Below are 9,930 nucleotides of genomic sequence, written 5' to 3'. Positions count from 1 at the left end.
CCTTTCTTTATGTTTAAATCTAGGCCATGATTGATGGACTTGAAGTTAATGGAGATTTTGTACAGCTCAGCCCAGACCTCACCAGACATTCAAACTCTGCTTATGCTCTTGGATAGCAATCAGAAGCAGGAGGACAATCCGATTGTTTCTTCCTCTCTCGGCTATTGCATTATTTTATCTGATACCTTCAGCTGCATCATTGGAAGTTGCAATAATAACCATAAGGAGCCTAGTCTGATACTCGGAATCCAGTATTCATTCATAAAGTAGATGATTTGCTTCTTGGTGTTTGGACTAGTCATTTTGACTATTCTTATCTGACGTCGTATTTTTAAAATAGTTCACTGGTTAAGATTTAGTGACTGCGTAGCAGTAAAATGTTGCTGATAACATCACTTCCAAGATTTTTACAGCAAGCGCTGAGTTATACGACGATCATGCACTCACAGGGTAGAATGTTTACAGTTTGGTCGCTGCTGATATGGCAGAAAGATTAGTGTGTCTAGTCCCGGGAGGAGAGTTTTTTTTGTGGGAGGGGTGGCGGCCCTCCAATGACAGACATCATCATGATGGCCACTGGAAATACGCACCTACCTGGTCTGGTGGAAAGGGGGTCTTTTTCGGGCGGGTGCAAAAATTTGTGTGAAAACCTGAAGCTCTGAGGATCGTGCTCATACATGTCAAGAGAGCTGATTCTCTGCCTGGAGACACAGTGTCATCTCTCTGGAGCTGGATCTCTGTGTCCGGTCCTTAGCCCAGTAAAGCTGGAATGTGGGGTTAAGGAGAAGGTTAATGGTGCTGCATTGGGTGCCTTTTGTGGGAGGTACAGACAAACATCCATCTTTTATCATAAATTTTCTACACTTCTGTGGGCTGAATTATACAGGCCACCAGATTTTCCCCACCCCCAGCTAAAAGGTCAGGTCAAACAAGTCACAGTGCACACCAACCAACCCCCCTATAGTAATCCAATGCCCAATTGGCTGCTAAAAGGCTGAGGGTGGAACTTCCACCGTTCTGGATTAGGAACTCCCACCTCAGAGAGCTGGTAGCCAATCAGCAGCTCTCCCCGGAAGCAGTGGCCGCTGCCGGACACTTAGGGCTTGAGGAGGTGAGCTGCAATGGTTCCAGCCCAGCAGGTGAGTCAGGGGTCACTCTGGGTTCCAAGTTGACAGGCCGCAATGTGGGGGAGGGGACAGGGATTGACAGGCTCTGGAAACAAAATAATGTGGGTGCGAGGCAGGGATGGAGGGTGGGGGGGGGGGGCATAATCTCTTGGTGAGGCCCTCTGATGGGCCCAATGGGCCAGTTTCACCCCAAGCACTCCACCAACCCGCACGGGAAACCTGCCAGGCTGGGTGCTTGGTGTGGGCCTCTCTCACCGCAGGTTAAATCCAAGCAGCATAGGGATGAAACCTTTAAATAGACATTAATTAGCTGTTTCTGTAGTGTAGTGGTTATCACATTCACTTAACACGCAAAAGGTCTCTGGTTCGAAACCGGGCAGAAACATTAAAAATGCTTCTCATTTAAGGGCGACACGGTGGCGCAGTGGTTAGCACTGCTTCCTATGTCACTGAGGACCCGGGTTGGAGCCCGACCCTGGGTCACTGTCCGTGTGGAGTTTGCACATTCTCCCCATGTCTGCGTGGGTTTCACCCCCACAACTCAAAGATGAGCAGGTTAGGTGGATTGGCCACACTAAATTGCCCCTTAATTGAAAAATAATAATTGGGTACTCTAAATTTATAAAAAATAAACAGGCATTAATTGCTCACTGAAGAGTTTCAATTAACTCACTGTCTGAAGGACCACCCTACATCACCACTGGAAAAATAACTGCGGGAGCCAAGGTGGGTGGGTATGCAGCAGGAATGCCACCCGCTGGATTTTACATGCCCCCCCACCACCACCACACCCACTTTCAAATCCCCAGGTGGGGGACGGTTTAATCCAACCCTCTGGTTCTATGCTTTAGATATGACAACAATGAATCGCAGGCTCGAGGCGGCCGCATACCCCCCAACCCCCTCGGAACAGGATGTCCTATCTTACAAACACGGTGGCCAGAAGCCTGGCCAGATCAGCATCACCAAAGCACGAGTCCGGTGAATCAGGTGGCAAGGGAGCCAGTAATGGCATGAAGCTTGCGGGGGCTTATTTTCGGCGCTAAGTGCCGTTAAACATAGGCTACAATCTCGCCAACGTGTCCATCGGGAAACAACTGGCCAATCCCACCCGAAATGACACTTCAAACTTTTTCTGTTCAATCGCACCCCAGAATTGTAGAATGTTCAGGAACCTGAAGATTTGGAGAGCTGGAAGAGTTACAGAGATTGGAAGGAGCAAAGCCATGGAGAAATTTGAAAACAATGTTGAAAATTCTAAAATGGTACCATTGTCGGACCGGATACAGGTTTAGATCAGCAGGTTACAATGTGATGGGTGGACTGGACTTGGTGTGTGTTACAGGTGAAGTGGAGCAGCGTAGATGAAGGAGCAGTGCTCCGAAAGCTCGTGATTTCAAACAAACCTGTTGGACTTTAACCTAGTGTTGTAAGACATCTTACTGTGTTCACCCCAGTCCAACGTCGGCATCTCCACATCTTGTTAACCAATAAGCAGCAGTTTTGAATGAGCACATGTTTACATAGGGGGAAAATTGAAAGGAAAACAATAGCACTTTTATAGTTTTATTGATTCACGAGGTGTGGGCATCGACAGCTAGGTCAGCATTTATTTCCATTCTCCCTTCTGACGGCAGAGTGTTGACGTCGTCGTAAAAACTGGAGAGTTTAACGACGGCGTCATCGGACCGCTAAGTGTAGCGATCCTCTGCCCGACAGGAGGCCAGCACGACACTGGAGTGACCCACACCGCTCCAGCTGCCAATACCGGTGTCAAATGGGCGCCGCGGATCTGCGCATGCGGCTGAGACCTGCACGAAAGCGCGCCTGTGCACTGCGACCGGCGCGAATGCGCGCATGCGCGGTAGCTTCCTTCTCCACGCCGGTCCCGATGCAACATGGAATAGGGCAACAGGGGCCGGCGCGAGTAAAAGAGGCCCCCGCCAGGAGAGGCCGGCCCGCCGATCGGTAGGCCCCGATCACGGGCCGGGCCACGCTGGAGGCCCCCCACGGGGTCGGACCACCCTCCCCCCCCCCCCCCCCCCCCCCCCCCACCAGGCCGCCCCCGACAGGATGGATGCCGAGGTCCCGCCAGGTAAGACCAGATGTGAACAGCGCCGGCGGGACTCGGGCTTTTTTGGTGGCCACTCGGCCCATCCCGGGTGGAGAATCGCGGGGGGGCCGCATAGAGTGGCCCCCCGACCGGCGCCACGCCGACCATGCCGGCGCCGATTCTCCAGTGACCGGAGGACCGGCGTCGTGCGAATCGCGCCCAGTCCGACGATTCTCCAAACTGGCCCCGGGGTCAGAGAGTTCCCCCATCAACAGCGCTGTGAGGGATGTAGTTCCGGGACTTTGATCCAGTGGCGGTGAAGGAACAGCGATTTTAGCCAACGGTGGTGTGTGACTTGGAAGGGAACTTGGTTGTTGGTGTTCCCCCTGTTGCCCTTAGATGGTAGAGGTAATGGATAATGAGGTAATGAACTGGGCAGCTATCAAATGGGCCATTTGTCCTGGATGGTGTTGATATTGCTTCGTATTATTGGAGCTGCACTTAGCCAGGTGGTTGGGAACCTGAATTGTAGCTCCTGTATACAGGAGGTTGAGAGAAGTGAGGTCATGAGTAAGGTTTCAAAGTTGCAGGAGTGTACCGGCAGGCAGGAATGTGGTTCAAAGTGTGTCATCTTCAATGCCAGGAGCATCCGGAATAGGGTGGGTGAACTTGCGGCATGGGTTGGTACCTGGGACTTCGATGTTGTGGCCATTTCTGAGACATGGATAGAACAGGGACAGGAATGGTTGTTGCAGGTGCTAGGGTTTAGATATTTCAGTAAGCTCAGGGAAGGTGGTAAAAGAGGGGGAGGGGTGGCATTGTTAGTCAAGGACAGTATTACGGTGGCAGAAAGGACGTTTGATGAGGACTCGTCTACTGAGGTAGTATGGGCTGAGGTTAGAAACAGGAAAGGAGAGGTCACCCTATTAGGGGTTTTCTATAGGCCTCTGAAAAGTTCCAGAGATGTAGAGAAAAGGAATGCAAAGATGATTCTGGATAGGAGCGAAAGCAACAAGGTAGTTGTTATGCGGGACTTTAACTTTCCAAATATTGACTGGAAACGCTCTAGTTCGAGTACTTTAGATGGGACCGTTTTTGTCCAATGTGTGCAGGAGGGTTTCCTGACACAGTATGTAGATAGGCCAACGCGAGGCGAGGCCATATTGGATTTGGTACTGCGTAATGAACCAGGACAGGCGTTAGATTTGGAGGTAGGTGAGCACTTTGGTGATAGTGACCACAATTCGATTACGTTTACTTTAGTGGTGGAAAGGGATAGGTATATACCACAGGGCAAGAGTTATATCTGGGGGAAGGCAATTATGATGCGATGAGGCAACTTAGGATGCATCGGATGGAGAGGAAACCTGCAGGGGATGGGCACAATGGAAATGTGGAGCTTGTTCAAGGAACAGCTACTGCGCGTCCTTGATAAATATGTACCTGTCAGGCAGGGAGGAAGTGGTCGAGCAAAGGAACCGTGGTTTACTAAAGCAGTCGAAACATTTGTCAAGAGGAAGAAGGAGGCTTATGTAAAGATTAGACGTGAAGGTTCAGTTAGGGCGCTCGAGAGTTACAAGTTAGCTAGGAAGGACCTAAAGAGAGAGCTAAGAAGAGCCAAGAGGGGACATGAGAAGTCTTTGGCAGGTAGGATCAAGGATAACCCTAAAGCTTTCTATAGATATGTCAGGAATAAACGAATGACTAGGGTAAGAGTAGGGCCAGTCAAGGACAGTAGTGGGAAGTTGTGCTTGGAGTCCGAGGAGATAGGAGAGGTGCGAAATAAATATTTTTCGTCAGTATTCACACAGGAAAAAGACAATGTTGTTGAGGGGAATACTGAGATTCAGGCTACTAAACCAGAAGGGCTTGAGGTTCATAAGGAGCAGGTGTTAGCAATTCTGGAAAGTGTGAACATCGATTAAGTCCCCTGGGCCGGATGGGATTTATCCAAGGATTCTCTGGGAAGCTAGGGAGGAGATTGCTGAGCCTTTGGCTTTGATCTTTAAGTCATCTTTGTCTACAGGAATAGTGCCAGAAAACTGGAGGATAGCAAATGTTGTCCCCTTGTTCAAGAAGGGGCGTAGAGACAACCCCGGTAACTATAGACCAGTGAACCTTACTTCTGTTGTGGGCAAAATCTTGGAAAGGTTTATAAGAGACAGGATTTATAATCACCTGGAAAGGAATAATTTGATTAGAGATAGTCAACACGGTTTTGTGAAGAGTAGGCCGTGCCTCACAAACCTTATTGAGTTCTTTGAGAAGGTGACCAAACAGTTGGAAGAGGGTAAAGCAGTTGATGTGGCGTATATGGATTTCAGTAAAGCGTTTGATTCGGTTCCCCACGGTCAGCTACTGCAGAAAATACGCAGGCATGGGATTCAGGGTGATTTAGCAGTTTGGATCAGAAATTGGCTAGCTGGAAGAAGACAAAGGGTGGTGGTTGATGGGAAATGTTCAGACTGGAGTCCAGTTACTAGTGGTGTACCACATGGATCTGTTTTGGGGCCACTGCTGTTTGTCATTTTTATAAATGACCTGGAGGAGGGCGTAGAAGGATGGGTGAGTAAATTTGCAGATGACACTAAAGTCGGTGGATTGTGGACAGTGCAGAAGGATGTTACAAGTTACAGAGGGACATAGATAAGCTGCAGCACTGGGCTGAGAGGTGGCAAATGGAGTTTAATGCAGGAAAGTGTGAGGTGATTCATTTTGGAAGGAATAACAGGAAGAAAGAGTACTGGGCTAATGGTAAGATTCTTGGCAGTGTGGATGAGTAGAGAGATCTCGGTGTCCATGTACATAGATCCCTGAAAGTTGCCACCCAGGTTGAGAGGGTTGTTAAGAAGGCGTACGGTGTGTTAGCATTTATTGGTAGAGAGAGATTGAGTTTCGGAGCCATGAGGTCATGTTGCAGCTATACAAAACTCTGGTGCAGCCGCATTTGGAGTATTGCGTGCAATTCTGGTCGCCGCATTATAGGAAGGATGTGGAAGCATTGGAAAGGGTGCAGAGGAGATTTACCAGAATGTTGCCTGGTATGGAGGAAAGATCTTATGAGGAAAGGCTGAGGGACTTGAGGCTGTTTTCGTTAGAGAGAAGAAGGTTAAGAGGTGACTTAATTGAGGCATACAAGATGATCAGAGGATTGGATAGGGTGGACAGTGAGAGCCTTCTTCCTCGGATGGTGATGTCTAGCACGAGGGGACATAGCTTTAAATTGAGGGGAGATAGATATAAGAGATGTCAGAGGTACGTTCTTTACTCAGAGAGTAGTAAGGGCGTGGAATGCCCTGCCTGCAACAGTAGTGGAATCGCCAACACTAAGGGCATTCAAATGGTCATTGGATAGACATATGGAGGATAAGGGATTAGTGTAGATGGGCTTTAGAATGGTTTCACAGGTCGGCGCAACATCGAGTGCCGAAGGGCCTGTACTGCGCTGTAATGTTCTATGTTCTAGGTGTCATATCACAGAAGATTTTGAATTTCAAGCAAATTTTATATTTTAAACACTGGCTATGAAAGGTTGCAAAAAGTGGCGGCCCGAGGATCACCTGAACTTCTTTTGTGGATTGAAGCCACTCTCCAGTCCCAAGAGGAGACTAAAGGGATATTCTAGCCAGATGTTGGATCAATACCTTTTCTTGAAACTAATTCAAAAGCGTGTTATCAATTGAAGGGTCATTCAAATCTTGGGGGCCGGTTTAGCTCAGTTGGCTGGACAGCTGGTTCGTGATGCTAGCAGCCAGATTTAATTCCTGTACCAGCTGACGTTATTCATGTATTCCTGTCCTCTCAACCTTATCCCTCACCTGAGGTGTGGTGATCCTCAGGTTAAACCATCACCAGTCGGCTTTGCCCCTCAAATCAGTCTATGGTGATCTGGGGCTATGGTGACTTTGCCTTACCATTCAAACACAAATACACTGGCTGTGTCAAACTCTCAAGGTGTCAGATAGCAACAGCATGTGTAACAACGCACCACCCTTTGTTTGGTAAAAGGACTTTAAACTTATGGAAGTCACATGATGTGGAAGCCATTTTGGTTGTCTGCTTCAAATTCAGCAAAAACGGCTGATAAATAGAGAATTCCACTGGAAGCCATCAATCTAATGCAAGTTGTCAAAGCAGCCAAGGTAATAAACTGCATGTGGTAAACCACTGTTAGTGTATTATATGTATTGTGGTAAACTGTTACTGTACTACATGTATTGTGGTAAGCCACTGCCTGATGGCTCCGCCTCCCCTCGGGCTCGGTATAAAAGGTGGCTGACGTCCGGCCCTGCCCCAGTTCGGGATCAGTGGCCAGGAGAACAAAGAACAAAGAAATGTACAGCACAGGAACAGGCCCTTCGTCCCTCCAAGCCCGTGCCGACCATGCTGCCAGACTAAACTACAATCTTCTACACTTCCTCGGTCCGTGTCCCTCTATTCCCATCCTATTCATGTATTTGTCAAGATGCCCCATAAATGTCACTATCGTCCCTGCTTCCACCACCTCCTCCGGTAGCGAGTTCCAGGCACCCAGTACAAACAGAAAGCCCCCTGGCCACTGTTCCCGACCTGGGGCACCTTTATACCGAGCCCGAGGAGAGGCGTACTGTACTGTAGTACAGTAACAGTTTACCACAATACATATAATACACTAACAGTGGTTTACCACACTGCAATACCTTGAAAGTGGGATGAGTCCCCCCACCAGCCCCCTTCCCTCCAACCTGTTTTAGCCTGAGTTCACTTAAGAACCAACCCCAGAAATTCCACTACAAGAAACCTCACAGTTTACTGAGTATCCTTTGCTTTACCAGACTTCCATTTCAACTTTAAAGCATCACCACCATCTAAGAAACTACAGGCCCGCTACGAAAGAGACTGAGATAATTATAAGTTGCAACCATATTGTTTTACCTTCATCTGTATTTAATCGTTGTGTTTGTGCAAGAGACATTGCATTTTAAATTCTGGGACGAGTGTGTGATATATTGACAGCAAAACCCCTGAAAGAACCACTCAACATGGAACTCAGCCATGGCAGGTGAAGAGCTTTAGGAATGTCTTCAAAGCATCCCTGAAAGATGTCAAACATCCTCATCAGCCCTGGGAGCCCCTGGCTTAGACCAAGCAAAATGGAGAAGGCAGGCACTAATCACATCGAGAGGCACCACTGGAAATATGCAGAGGTAAAGTCAAGTGTAGGAGACAGCACACAAACTTCTAAACAACACATTTACCAAGCACAACCTACCCCACACATGGCAGACTCTGCAGATCACACATCGGATTGATTAGTAATCTCAGAATCAATCGAACCAGAGTGGAAGCAAGTCATTCTTGATTACAAGGGACAAGGAAGAAGAAGCTCCCTTCCTCCCCCAGCCCTATTGTACTCTCACAGACTGTCTCTGCTTGACATTATTCATCATCTGTCCTACAGTACAATTGCTGGCAAGATTAAATTTCTGTCCCTTTCAGTTCAATTTTTGACAGAAACTGAGTAATGGTATGCAAACTGGATAATATATATCTCTAATCCAGAAAGGACTTTCGATGGACAGTGTTATAACATGCAGTTGTTCTGTTTTCTGCCTGGCAGTGAAAGCTAAAATCTACCCCAACTGATTTTAATTTTAATACATTTATTTAATTTCTTCAGTCATGAATTTTGTGTGTCAGTTGTGTTGAAAACCTTAAATTAACCATTAGCTTTAGTTTTCTCACTGTGCTGTTGTCAACTGACCAAGATTGCCCTTTAAACAAACCTCAATGCCTTACAAATTTCAAATCTAAAAATAATTGTACTTTTCAATGCAAACAACTGATTAATCTAACTGAACAATCAATATCATTACAGTACAAAATTCCTTAATTTACTCTTTATTGTAAGTAAAATTGCAATCAATTTCCCTCTTTCGAAACTCTCTATTATTATATGGTGTTCCAGCAGTTATTTCATTTTTAGCCGAGAAAAGAAAATGATTCTGCATTTTGATATGGCAGTCCTTTAAATCATTACAGCAGCATTCGGCAATACTGCCTCTGTATATGCTAGCTCTTGGTATGCTAGCTCTTGGATGCAATTCACTGCATACGCAGGAGCTGACCTCTCAAAGATAACTTGGCTTCAAGACATAAATTAACTCAAGAATTACCACACATATGTCAACAAGTTCTGCTGTGCACCATTCCTGCCTCGGTATTACTTGTTCTGAATCTATGTCCCTTATTTCTGTCCTGTATCACTTCTTGTTTATGTTATTCCCTCTCATGAAAGGTACTCTATAAATCTAATGTCGTTCTTTTTATCTTTATTTTCTCCTTTGTTCACTTCTGCTTTTTCCAGCCAATCCAGACTACAGCATGAATGGAATTCTGTATCTCACACAGGTATTTAATATGTGGGAGGTTGCTTAGCTAGATGGCTGGTTTGTGATGCAGAGCGATGCCAACAGCGCAGGTTCAATTCCTGTACCGACTGAGGTTACCATGAATGCCCTGCCTTACCCCTTGCCTGAGGTATGATGACCCTCAGGTTAAATCACCACCAATCAGCTCTCTCCCTCAAAAGCAGCCTAAGGGACTATTGTGACTTTCATTTAATTTCTACCTTGCAGAGAAATGTCTCTATTTCTCTGTCATTGACCTTTTATTGTTATCTTTTTTCTTCCTTTCCACTTTTTCTCTTCCCTTTTTCCTGTGAAATTGTAATTCATCTGATGATGAACAGAGGTTTGTGTGGTGAAACTC

At 46.8% G+C, this 9,930-nt stretch overlaps 1 non-coding gene across 1 annotated transcript; it reads left to right on the top strand.

The window, feature by feature from the left end:
- The first annotated feature begins 1,439 nt into the window (after nucleotides 1-1,439).
- Nucleotides 1,440-1,512, top strand: trnav-aac (transfer RNA valine (anticodon AAC)). Its single transcript has one exon. It is a non-coding gene; the product is annotated as a tRNA-Val (tRNA).
- Nucleotides 1,513-9,930: the final 8,418 nt, after the last annotated feature.

Source organism: Scyliorhinus torazame, chromosome 9, assembly GCF_047496885.1.
Source record: "Scyliorhinus torazame isolate Kashiwa2021f chromosome 9, sScyTor2.1, whole genome shotgun sequence".
In the NCBI taxonomy this organism is placed as follows: domain Eukaryota; kingdom Metazoa; phylum Chordata; class Chondrichthyes; order Carcharhiniformes; family Scyliorhinidae; genus Scyliorhinus; species Scyliorhinus torazame.
This window is presented reverse-complemented; position numbering and strand designations above follow the sequence as displayed.